General features: G+C 44.3%; 1 protein-coding gene across 8 annotated transcripts in view; it reads right to left on the bottom strand.

The window, feature by feature from the left end:
* Ezh2 (enhancer of zeste 2 polycomb repressive complex 2 subunit) overlaps window positions 1-12,537 on the bottom strand; it is a 69,853-nt gene extending 57,316 nt beyond the window's left edge. For 3 of the 8 annotated variants that reach the window (XM_037203599.1, XM_037203604.1, XM_028876434.2), the window contains exon 1: window positions 12,410-12,535. The gene's annotated coding sequence lies outside the window, so the exon portion shown is untranslated. Of the gene's footprint in view, window positions 1-12,409 lie in introns of all 8 variants that reach the window. The other 5 variants (XM_028876433.2, XM_037203601.1, XM_037203603.1 and 2 more) reach the window with 3 other exon arrangements.
* Between the last annotated feature and the right edge of the window lie 852 nt (window positions 12,538-13,389).

Here is a 13,389-nt window from a genome sequence, read left to right as displayed (position 1 = left end):
ACTTCACTACAGACTCGAACCTCAAACACGAGGAGGACCTCAGTGACAATGGATGGCAGCTCTCCCACTCCTTAGAGAACACCAACTATCTCACTTTGTTTTTGTTTGTTTCATTTCCAGCCTTCTTGGCTTTTGTGATTTAAAACAAACAAACAAAAAGGCACTAAAACAGATAAAATGTTTTGTCTTGTTGACACTTTTTAACTCACTGAAGATAACTTGAAACACTTTGCATAAGTCTGGTTCCTATGAATACCCTTGATCACTAGGTAGGTTTGTAGAATTGTCAGTTAGGTTCTTTATCCATCCATCCTCTGCCCCTTTTTTTTTTCATGGCTGGGATTTCTAAAACTTTCTGGCTTTAATCAACAGTCTAATGAGTACTTAAATGATATTCGTGTAATAATAAAATAACAAGTTAGCAAAATTCACTATGTGGTAGAGAATGGCCATATAAGTCCCATTTGCTGGATCCCCCTTAGACTCTACATTCAGGAAGAAGGGCAATATTTAAATAATGATTCGATCCTTTTTGCTGAAGCTATCCAGATCCTCTTCTTCAACACACCCAAAAAAATGACAGACTATGCCAAGAAGTGAGGTTGGGTCCTGGGCCCTGACAACTACTACTGCTTTGCTGGCTAGCAGAAGAAGCCAGAAGACACTATCATCCTCTCCATTGAGAAGGCCAAACAGCTCATGGAGTATGCCCAGCAGCTAGAGATGATTGTCTGAGCCTCAGCCAGGGCAGGTGGACATGGCTAATCCAACAAACGAAGTATGAGCTGGCCTTCAATAAAGACGGATTAACCTCTTATAGTCTCCCCAGTGGGATGGTGGGAAATAGTTGCTCCTGGGGAATTTGGGAGTTTGGGGGCCTTTGGGCCTCCTGGGTGTGTGTTACCCAGTGGCCACTGCTCTGGGTTTTTAAGCATAGATGCCCAGTGGCCCACAGGAGAGCACAGGCCAGATGAAGGACTCTTCTAGCCAGCTTTGGATGCATTATGGTGCTGGGCCAGGGGACTAAGTGAAGCACCATGTCTCAATTTTTAGAAGATGTTGGCCATGGATTAAAGAACTTTTTAAATGAAAAAAATAAATATACAACGATTTGAGTTTCTGCTACAGAAGAGAGCTCTCAAATATGCAGGGTTCTGGCCAATGTAAACCTGTCCTGTCTCTCCTTAGTTAGTGTCTCCATGTACAAAGCCCCTTTCCACGTTCTGCCATAAAGATGAACTGCCATAAAGTGAAAGGACTGCAAGTGAGAAAAACTGAACAACACATGTCTCTGAACTGAAGAGCCTTCTAATTCCCCTGGGATATGGAAAGTATTTTGAGCCACAGGCTATACAGTATCTTGACATGTTAAAATAGTAAAATAATCCAGAAAAAAAGCAAATGATTATCTCATGGCAATCTTTTCATTCCTTATCTTTTTTTTTTTTTCTTTGTTTGTTTTTCCAGACAGGGTTTCTCTTTTGTCCTGGAACTCCCTCTATAGAATAGACCAGACTGGCCTCAAACTCAGAGATCCGCCTGCCTCCGCCTCCCTGGAGGCAGTGCTAGGATTAAAGGCATATGCTTAGCTTCCTTGGGTATCTTCATAGGAGCTGTATTTCCTATAAACAAGTATGAAGACTTGACAGGCTGAATGACTGATTGACTGATGGAGATAAATAATGTTTATTCTGTACATTACCCAGAATGCTAGCTTTACAAGTTTCTTACTTGAATCTGCAGCCATGGCAAAATTAAGCTCAACAATGGTATGACCACCTACAGAGGTAGCTCCATTACACAAGAAGGAAGGGCAATACTTTTCTTTTTCTTTTCTCTTCTTTTTTCTTTTCTTTTTTTTTTTTTTTTTGGTTTTTTTTTTTTTTTTTTTTTTTTTTTTTTTTTTTTTTGGTTTTTTTTCGAGACAGGGTTTCTCAGTGTAGTTTTGGTGCCTGTCCTGGATCTTGCTCTGTACACCAGGCTGGCCTCAAACTCACAGAGAGATCCACCTGACTCTGCCTCCCAGGTGCTAGGATTAAAGGCATGTGCCACCAATGCCCAGCAGGCAATGCATTTCTTACAGGTGGGACAAAATTAAGGGTTGCAAAGAACAGGCTGATATTTTACAGAATGAAAATAGTATAACACAATCAAATATTTGAAGATGAAATTTAAATAAATTTAAACCCGGACTACAGTAAATTCTAGGCAAGTCTATGCCACAGAGTGAGACCTTGCCTCAGAAAATCAAAATTACTTCAAGATAATTAACATATTAGATAGCCATCATTTATTTTTAATTTTATGGCGCATTTTGCTGACATGTATGTATGTGTACTCTGTGTGTGAAATGCCTGCAGAGACCTAGGACTGGACTTAGTGATTGCTCTTTGCTGCCATGTGGGTGCTGGGAATTGAACCAGGTCCTCCAGCCAATGCTCTTAAGTGTTGAAGCATCCCTCTAACCCAGTCAAGACAACCATCATTGAAAGACTCCCAATAGCAAAGCCAGTGAGGACTGGGGCCACTGTAGCCCCTGGGCAGCCCCCCTAGAACTGAAACTGCCAACAGAAACGGCCCAACCGCTCTGGGAAAGCTTGGCAGTCTCTTATGAAGTGAAATCATTATTTACCACACGATACTTTACTTAATAGCCAAAAACTCAAGAGTCCCATTTATCCATCAATAGAATATGGGAGAAAGAAAAAAAAAAAAACCTAGAAAATTCATGTAACGGAACACTCTAAGTTTTAATAAATATAGAACAAAACATGCTGGATGGAAGAAGCTGGTCACAAAAGAACACAGTCTATCCACTCTATTCATGTAAATTCCCAGGCGAAGGAGACCTCTGATCAGCAGCTGAGGGGTTGTGAGACAGGCGGCAGCAGTGGCGCACTGGAATAAGGTGGTAGTGCTGGTGTGTACATTTGCCAAAACCCCTCCAACTGTACCTTCCACACCCACGCCTCGTAGCTCAATCACAGTTCAGTACAATGCTACTGTTAACCGAAAACTGAATGCCGTTCTAGGAAGTCACGTGACAATACTAAAAGCTTGGAATGTGCACCACCTCAAAAAGGAAGCTCTCCTTCAAGTGTTCAAAAGACACCTGGGGGGAGGGAGGCCAAGCCGGCTCATCCAGTAAGGCTCCTGCGGCACACACCTGGCAACCTGAGTCCAAAACCCAAGGAAAGGTGGACGGAGAGAACGGGCTGTTTAAGTTGTTCTCTGAGCTACACACACACACACACACACACACACACACACACACACACACACACACACCATGACACAAACACAGGCATACACACAGTTGTTGTTTTTTAAATAAAGACAAAGGATGTACAAGGGTGATCACTTCACTTGAAGTCTGTCAGAGAAAAACAGAGGCCAGGAGTAGTGAGCCACACTCCACTTTACAAAGGCAGCATGTGCGGATAAGGGCATCAATTTGTCCTCCGTAGAGCTACATTGGTGAGTCTTTTAGAGCTGGCAGAGGACGCAGCAGTCTTCCTTACATAATTTTTTCTTGAGGGGATAGCAATGTTTTACAACTTTTTTAATGTTAATATTCTTAATTTGCAGACCCTACATAAAACAACGTGAAGACTGGAGTGTAGCACAGTGGCAGCAAACAGGGAGTATTAGGTTGGATTCCCTATGCTGCCCTACACAAACAAGAAGTAGAGGGAGATCAGAACTTTAAATCAAAATCCAATGTCCAAATGCCCAAGTTCATCTTTCTCTACCCTCACTAGCTCTCTTTCCAGCCCTTGTCATTATTTTCTACATAAAATAAAGTAGCTGGGCATGTTGGCAAATAACTCTAATCCCAGCATTTGGGTCTGAATTCAAAGGTGGCTAGCCTGAGCTACTTGAGACCCTGTCTCAAAAAATGAAAATGGAGCTCATGAGGCTCCATCCCTAGCTGAGGAGCTATTGGGAATTAATGGTTACTAAAGAAAGGTTTCTTCAGTTGTGTAGATACTGGTTAAGTTGTCCATGCTCCAGTAAATCCCACACGCATGTCCACACAGCCAACCCTAATTAAGCTCAATAAGCTAGTCAAAGGGGGGAGGGGCAAAAGCAGGAATGGAACTTGTTGGGGAAGAGGAAAGGGAGGGGGATAAGAGAGGACAGTAGAGTGAATATGAACAAAATACATGTGTGTGTGTGTAATTGTCAAATAATAAAATACCTTTAAAAATAGATGAGGGGCTAGAGAGATGGCTCAGTGGCTCAGAGCATGAGCAATTCCAGCAGAGGACTGGAAGGACGTGAGTCTGGTTCCTAGCAGCCTAAAACTCCAGCCCGGGAGAATTCACCTCTGGCCTCCTCCAGTACTCAAGTGCACATATCCACACACAATTACACACACAACTAAAAATAATAAAAAAAAATTTAAACAAATAAAATAGCAGTTGCCGTTTATATTTAGAAGATGTTTGGAGGCTGGAAAGGCTCAGATATTAAGAATGTATACTGTTCTTGCAAAGGCCTGAGTTCAGTTCCCACAATCAAGTCTGGCAGCTCCCAACCACCTGAAACATCATGTGGGCTCTAGGAATCAAACTCAAGTCGGCACACTTGGCAGCAAGCACCTTTACCTACTGAGTCATTTCACTGACCCACTGAGTTGTTTTGAGATAGGGTCTCACTATTTTGCCCAAGCTGGTCTTAAACTCAAGAACAAGGGATTCTCTTACCTCAGCTTCCCATACCACAAAACCTAGCTACCCCATGTGCGTCAGCTCATCTCTGCATTACTTATAATACCCAATATAATACAAACACTATGTATACAGCTGTTACACTGTATTACTTAGAGAAAAGTAGCAAGAAAACATGGCTGTTCCATAGTCAACACAAATTATTTCTGGTAGTATGTTCAAGCAGACAATTAATTGAATCTAGATCTAGAAGGCTTACTAAATATATTCAATATACTGTTAACACTATCTTAACTCTTTCATAATTCTGAACAAACACTCTATTCACTAAACAGTAGCTCATTTACCTATCTTCTCAGCACTGATAACCTCTACTCAGTCTCTAAGAAGTGGCCTATTCTAGCTACCTCATATAAATGGGATCATTTGGGTTTTGTTTTCTATAAAAGTTGTTTTGTTTTGTTTTGTTTTTGTTTTTTCAAGACAGGGTTTCCCTGTGTAGCTTTGCGCCTTTCCTGGAACTCACTTGGTAGCCCAGGCTGGCCTTGAACTCACAGAGATCCGCCTGGCTCTGCCTCCTGAGTGCTGGGATTAAAGGTGTGCGCCACCACCGCCCGGCCTTATAAAAGTTGTTAAAGGGACTCAGCAGTTAAGAAAGAGCATGAACCCAAGTTCTGTACCCAAGTTCAATTCCCAACACCAACATCAGGCAGTTCACAACTGCCTGAGATCCAGTTCCAGGGATTCCAGTTCCAACATCTCTGGCCTCTGGGGTCACCTGCATTCACGTGCACATACCCACACGCATAGACATAATTAAAAATAACAAAAATAAATCCTTTTTGAAAGGGCTTTTAAAAGTTTTTGAGGGTTTTTATTTTCCTTTAATTACATTTTTTAGATTTTTTTTGTGTGTACACATATTATATGTATGGGCATGTGCATTCACACAGTACATATGTAGAGGTCAGAGAACAACTTCGGGGAGCTGATTCTCTCCTTCTGCCACATGGGTCCCTGAGGTGGAACTCAAGTCATCAGTCCTGGCTGTAGGCACCTGTACAGCCATTAAGCCATCTTACCGTAGGCCCTGTTCTGTTTTCAAAATGAGTTCTCACACAGCTAAAATTGAGAATTACCTTGAATTTATGATCCACCTGCCCCCATTTGCTAAAATTAAAGGCCAGTACTGTAACAGCTGGTTTTATGTAGTGCTAGGGTCCAACCCAGTTTCATGCATGCTAGGCAAGCATTCTACCTAATGAGCTACATACTCAGCCTTGTAAAAAGTCAATTCAAGGGGGTTATAGGGGTCGCTCAATCAATAAAGTGCTTGCCATGCAAGCATAAGGACCTAGGTCTAGATCCCCAGCACCCACACTAAACAAAGCAAAACAAAAAAGCTTGGATTTGGCAAAATGTCTGTAATCCCTACACTAGAAGACAGCCTAGCTCAATCAGTGAGCTCCATATAATGTATGGTTTAAAAGACTGTCACTTTCAAGTAAGGTATCTTATCCTAAAATAAGGTGAAAAAATAACTGAGAAAGACATCTGATTTCAACCTCTGGGCTCTACAAATATCCACAAACACAATACACCCACACATAGAAAGTTGTCTCAAGGCTGGTATAGTGGTGCATGCCTACAAATACTAGCATTCAGGTCTCAAAGTTTGAGACCAGTCTGGCTGATATAGCAAGTTTCAGGCCAGCAAGGTCTCTAGTGTGAAATCCTGACTCAAAAAAAAGAGATCCTTCTCATGCCACATCCAGGCATGCAGTCACCCTTGCAGCCCATCTAGGTCCTGCACCTCTTGCACCAGGGCCTAGCGGGATAAGCACAGGTCTCGGCATTCACTGAATAAGCTTCTCTTGGCAACAGACAGAAAACATTATAGAAAACCACACCAAGTCAAAGTACAGAGCAGAAGTGATCCTATGGTGCCCAGCCTCAACTGACACATGGACAATACAGCTCCTGCACCTAAGGTACAGGGGATGGACGCATCAGAAGAGGGGGCAGGAAGACTCTAAGAGCTGGAAGACCAGGAAGTCTGCTGTGAGATTGTCTCCTAGAAGTGACAAGGAAGCGCCTTCACCTATGCTATCTCAACAATACAACTGCCTAAATAAGACCTGAAGAAGTACACCACCGATACACATATTAACATGGAAGAGGAAATCTTACAGGGCCCCACCCCTAAACAAATTACTACAGGCAACGGAAGAATGCTGAGTAGGAGAGTCTTCCCCAGGGATGAGCACCCTAATTGGTTATCCAAAAAAAAGTGAAATCATACAAATAACACTAAAGGGACTGAGCGGGTTGTATTTATATGTTTAAGTAAACACACACACACACACACACACACACACACACACACACACACACACACTCCCTAATAACAAAGAAAGTGACCATGAGCAAGAGCAAGGAGGGGTACATGGGAGGAACTACAGGGAAGAAAGAGGAAAGGGGAAAATGATGTAATTACTTGTTTATTTTTTTAATCTTTTTTGTTTTGTTTTGTTTTTGTTTTTTGTTTTTTCCAGACAGGGTTTCTCTGTGTAACAGCCCTAGCTACCCTGGAATTCAATTTGTAAACCAGAATGGCCTTTAATTTAGAGATCCACCTGCCCCTGCCTCCAAGTGATGGGATTAAAGACATACGCCACCACGCCCAGCTTCTATTTTTAAGAATTAAAAAAAAATAAATTAAAAAAATAAATATGAGCCAAAGAGATGGCTTAGCAGTTAAGAGAGCTTTCTGCTGTTCCAGAGGACCTGAGTTCTGTTTCCAATACCCACGTGGCAATTCGTAAAGCCATCAGTAACTCCAGGGCCAGGGGATATGAGAAAGGCCCTCTTCTGGCCTCCATGGGTTCCAGGCAGAAGCATGGTACACATACATACATGCAAATAAACACTCAAACACATAAAATAAAAATAAATATATCTTAAAAGTAAACAAAAAGTTGTTTTTGGCTTATTTCACTTAGCAGAAGGTCCTCAAAGTCCATGTAAGGTTTTATAGCATGTATCAGAATTTCTCCCCTTTTATGTCAGAATATCTTACTGAATGTATGCTTTCACTGTATTTTGTTTGGTCATCTGCTGTTAAATGAGTTAAAAATAAAGTAACACGTCACTACTATTTTTAAGAAATACAGTAATAGTAGACCCTTTAATATCACAGTCACAAATGGCTTAATGACAGAGATACATTTGTAACACTTGGAGTGTACTTATACAAACTAAAGAGCTACAATGTCATTAAACAATAATCTTGTAGTTCTATGCTCATATACATGGTAAACAATAATCTTGTAGCACTATGCTCATATACATGGTAAACAATAATCTTGTAGCACTATGCTCATATACATGGTAAACAATAATCTTGTAGCACTATGCTCATATACATGGTAAACAATAATCTTGTAGCACTATGCTCATATACATGGTATCACTGACCAAAACTTCATTATACAGTGCCTGAGTTCACTATGCAGAAATTCCTTTTTTCACTTCATTTCTGCCATACTTTTGTGTCACAGAGGTATACCCTGCTATGGTATGGAACTATGTAACCATTTTAGAAATTTATTATCTACTTGGGTTGAAGAGATGGCTCATCAGTTATGAGTCTTGCTACATCATGAGGACCTGCATTCTGATCACCACCCAGATAAAAGCCAGGCATCCCTATAACTCCAGCACCAATGGACTGGAAATTCAATTCTGGCATACACACACACACACATACATACGCACGCACGCACGCACGCACGCTCATGTACTCATACAAGCAAATAAATTAATTTTTAAGTTGTGTGTGTGTGTGTGTGTGTGTGTGTGTGTGTGTGTGTGTGTGTTATGGCGTGGTGGTCAAAGGACAACTTGTAAAACACTTCTCTCCACCATGATGGTCCAGGATGAAGCAAAGTCAGATCAGACTCAGCTGCAAGCACTGAGCTATCCTGACAGCCCAATAAAATTTTTAAAAAGAAAAAGAAATGTATGAGCTCTAACTTCTGAGATACTACTAGATTTATCTCTACTTTTGCCACTGAGAGGAATGTAGAGCGGGTTGCAGAGCTGCACAGCAGTATAGGACCATAAAAGAATGGTGACGAATAACCCAATCAGTGACATAATCTCACTGCTTCCTTCAGTTTTAGCTTCAAAACCTACCTGAAATTATTACAGTAAAGAACTTACTAATTCCAACAATGTATCTACCAGTTAAAAGACCTGCCACCTTCAAGCACAGCACAGTGACACATGCTTATAAGCTTAGCTACTCAGGAGGCTAAGGCAGGAAGATCATTGACAACGAATAGTTTGAGGCCATTCTGAACAACGCAGCAAGATCTATCTCAAAAAAAGAAAAAAGGAAAAGCAGAGCTCAGTGGTTACACATTTATAAACTTGGCACTCAAGACGCTGAAGCAGGAGGACCTCAAATTCTAGGTTAGCCACAGCTACAAATCAAGACCTGATCTCAAAGAAAGAAAAGTGAGGCATGGTGGCATGTGCCTATAACCCCAGCACTCAAAGGCCAAATTATTTCACTGTATCTTTCCTATCTCAATTCATTTGATTATTAAAATCCCTAGTCTTTGGAAACTACCAACCTAGGAATTAGGCATACAAACAAAACTAGGATAGAACCTCTGTCCCAAGGCACTTATACAGTGTGACACATAAACAAGCAAACAATTTGATACATGCTATAATAAAAGCATGAATAAAGCCCTGAGATATCAGCGTGCCTGGGAAGCCGGGCAGTGGTGGTGCATGCCTTTAATCCCAGCACTTGGGAGGCAGAGGCAGGCTATCTCTAGTCTACAAAGAGTTCCAGGACAGCCAGGGCTGTTATACTGAGAAACCAAAAAAAAAAAAGGGGGGGCGCCACCCTAGGAACTCTGGGATGGCCTCTCCAAAATAAAGCACACAATCTGATGGACCTTTCTCCTGATTTAATAAAGTATTGTTCCTTTCTACCCATGCTCCACTGTAAAGATTTCATCAACCCATAACTTCTATGTAATTCACAGAAAAACTCTTCACCATCTATATTGACATAAAGACTTCAAAGCTAATCTATAAACCATTTCTAATTAGCCCATAATTCATTGTATCAGCAGAGGAATTTTCCTTGTTGGTTTTCAAAAAGCAAATCAACTTTATTTTTTATTATTTTAGGGCTAAGAATGGAATAAATTTAAACTTCTTGAGCATATAACCTCAAAGTATAAAGGGCATCCTAAAGCAAAAGAATTTGGGGTTTGGGAAAATTCTGTGATTTGGGAAATCTGCCTAAAACCTTTAAATGGCCAACACTGAGATAATGGTTACATGTATCCATGCAAGAGAAAATCAGTATCAAAAAGAACCCTTCTACCTACACTAAATCAACAAGTGGCTTTCTTTTCTATAACTATGTAGACTGCCTAAACACTCTCAATCCTACCAGAACATAAGGCAAAACTCAACCAATTTCTCAAAGAGGTTTTAAGAAATATCTGTGGCAAGTATAAGACAGCAAATGTCTACTACAGAACAAATCACATGTTCAGGCAAAGTGGAATTTTGTAATTCTAACACCCAAGTTTCTACCAAAATTCTACACAACTAGCTCACGCCATACTGAATGAGATTATCAGTAAGATTTTCAGATAAATAGAAACATTATTTTACAGTTTCAACACTTAAAGCAGCACCTGGAATGTCTGTCTGGGATGCTCCGCTCTACAAAGCAGAAGCAATGGAGATTCGACACAGACACCACATTTCTTTGTCTCCATTTGTATGAAGCTGTAAGTCAGCAGACACACTTGAGGTTTTCATCAGATAAAACAATGCCGTAAGAAGAGCCTGTGCTTTGCTTTTCTCTGTTTTTTAATAAAGAAATATATTCAAGCCCCATCAAAATAAAAATTTAGGATGCAATTTTCCTAAGTGTTTCTGGGACTTTAAATATCTCATCCTCTAACACACCTCGAAAGAGAAAAGGAAGGATTCTTTCATTTAAGACCAGAACCCAATCCTTTTCCAACTTGAGAGAACAAGAACAGCAAATTAAATTATAACCTAAATATTTCCATGTTCTTGCAAATAAAATTATGAATAATTACTTAGAATTATACTGCTTTATATTTTATTTCTAAATAGGAATTCACTGCTAATGTTCATTAGTGAAAGGCAATAGAAAATAAATTTTAAAATCGCCAGAAATATAAATTACATTCAACTGTGACAGCATTAGTATTTTAAAATATTTTTCAAATGTTTTATGTGACATTAAAACTCCATAAATTCATAAATTAAATTGATAACGATTTTCTTGAAACTGAGAAAGTGTTGTTGTAAAGTGTTTTAAATATCAAAGACAGACTTCTGCGTCAAATGAATTTAGATTCTACAGCTCCTATGTGATAAACAAAGGAAGTTTCACTGAATTGTGACCAGAATACAATCGAATTTCTTAGGCAACAAACGTCTTTTCTGACTCACCAAAGCTATTGTTCAAGGAAAACATGACCCACTAAGAAGAAACTGTCAACTCTACAGTTTAAACCCACATTTCTCGTGAGCATTTTATTTCGACCATCTACTTCTATCATCTCTTCCACATTCAACCCCTGGAGATTTGGGGGATAATCGCTGAGTAAATGACAGTTGATTTCGTTAGCACCTGTCGCCATTCTCAGACGAACACAAGTTGGCCAAAACAGCCCGTATTTTTTTTTTTTTTTTTTTAAGATTACGATTCTTTGGAAAGTGGAACTCACAAGGCTTTCACCAAGTTTTCCGAAAGCCCGTGCTTTCTCAATTTCTCCCATTTTCAAAAAGTAGCCCCGCGGCAAAGATCGGGTGCGTGCAGCGGGGGATGTACAATGAAGTGAGAACTCGGCAGAAAGCCCTCCACGCCAACACAACCGAGAGACCGGAGCACAGCTCGACTTTTCCATCGAACTTAGCACAAAGCCCGGCGAGGACACCAGCTGCCCCAGGCGGTGGGACGCTCCCGGCTCTCGGGGAAATGTCAGCCGCGGGGCTAAGGGAGTTCCCTCCTCGGCGCACGTAGTCCCGAAGCAGCAGGGCCGGGCGCTAGTCGGTCGGCCCCCAGCAAGGGCCAGGCAGGGACGAGCCCTGCCCACTCGCGCTCCCGCCGCGCCTCCCCACGCCCCCACCCGCGCGGCGGGAGCCCCGAGTGTCGCGTCCTCCCCTCCCCTTCCGAGACACAGTCTGTCCTTTGTCTGAGTACGGACTCTCGGCTCGGTCCCACCAACTTGTGTGTATGTCCCGTCCCACCCGGGCGCTCGCGCCGCCCCGCCACACAAAGGAGGCTCGAGGCTCGAAGCTGCCGGCCCCGATCGGCCACAGGAACGCCCCCAGCCCCAGCCCGGCGGGATCGGGCTCCCGGACAGAAGCCCCCACCACCGGCCCCCACCCGCCCGCATCTCCGGGGATCCACACAGCCCGCTCGTGGGACCGCGTGAACCGACCCGCACCTCACGACCCCCCACCCCAGGAAGGTCTCCCGCCGCTCGCCCTCCCTCCCTCCCTCCGCGCCTACAAAAGCGGCGCCCGGGTGAGCCCCGCTTGGGCGATGCCGGAGACTGGCCGGGCACCCGCGCGGAGGTCCCGCGGTCGCCGCCGCCGCCGCCGCCGCCCCGGGGCGCGTTCCAGATCCCCGGCTGCCCACGGCCGATCGCGAGCGCTACCTTCGCCCCGCGCGCCAGCCCGCGCCTCTCCCGCGCGCCGCCCCCACGCGCCGCCGCCGCCGCCGCCGCCGGGACTCCACTGCCTTCGATGTCCCACTGGGTGTCAGACGCGACCGGACCGAGCGCCAAACGCGGCAGCCCAATCGCCATCGCTTTTATTTGGCCCCCCCTGCACAATCAAGCGCCGCCCCGATTGGCGGATGCGAGAGGGCGCCCGCCCAATCAGAGAGCCCGTCGGGGCTGGGAGCCTTTCGGGCGAGCCCCAGCCCCGCGAGCGCGAGGCTCGCCGGCGGCAGCGCGTGCGCGAGTGACAGGGCTCGCTCGGAGGAACGCGGCTTGCTGGGTGGAAGCGCCCCGGTCGCCGTCTTTGTTCTTTTGCCAACGTGGGGTGCCTCTCAGGAAAGCCGTGGGCAGGCGGGCGGGGACCGGGCGCTTGGCGGGACCGAAGCCCGCTATGAGCGAGCGGGAGGCGGGCAGGTCGGGGGTGGCGGGAGCCGGCCGGAGGGCGGGCCAGCTCTTGGCGGGAATAGGCGCCGGGTGGTTCTCGGGAGGGGGAGGGGACGGGCGGGCTCCAGAGCCGAGTTTGAAATAGTTCAAACCTCGGGGGTGGTAACAGTTTTAACCGCCGTCTTGTGGCGTGCACATCCTGGGCCTGGGGTCCCACGCTCGTGTGGGCGCTACGGAGGGCAAGACGCGTGGCGGGCCCCACGGGGGATGTTCTCCCGGGCGGGCGGCGCTCCCCGTGGCTGACACCACCAGGCAGACAAAGTTAGTACGGTTCCTTTCGGCCCCTCGGCGGCTTTGGCGAGCTAACCTGGCTCCTAGTGCCCCGGCGACTGTAGAAAAGCGACATGACGGTGATTTCAGATTTCTCTGCAAGGCCTTCCAACCCATGTTTTTGGTTCTCGGCACTTGTCAGGTTTCAAGTTATTTATTAACTTTCGAGTTCAGCTCGCTTATCCCATGTGGTCTCAGGGAAG

The sequence above is a fragment of the Peromyscus leucopus genome, chromosome 3, assembly GCF_004664715.2.
Source record: "Peromyscus leucopus breed LL Stock chromosome 3, UCI_PerLeu_2.1, whole genome shotgun sequence".
In the NCBI taxonomy this organism is placed as follows: Eukaryota; Metazoa; Chordata; class Mammalia; order Rodentia; family Cricetidae; genus Peromyscus; species Peromyscus leucopus.
This window is presented reverse-complemented; position numbering and strand designations above follow the sequence as displayed.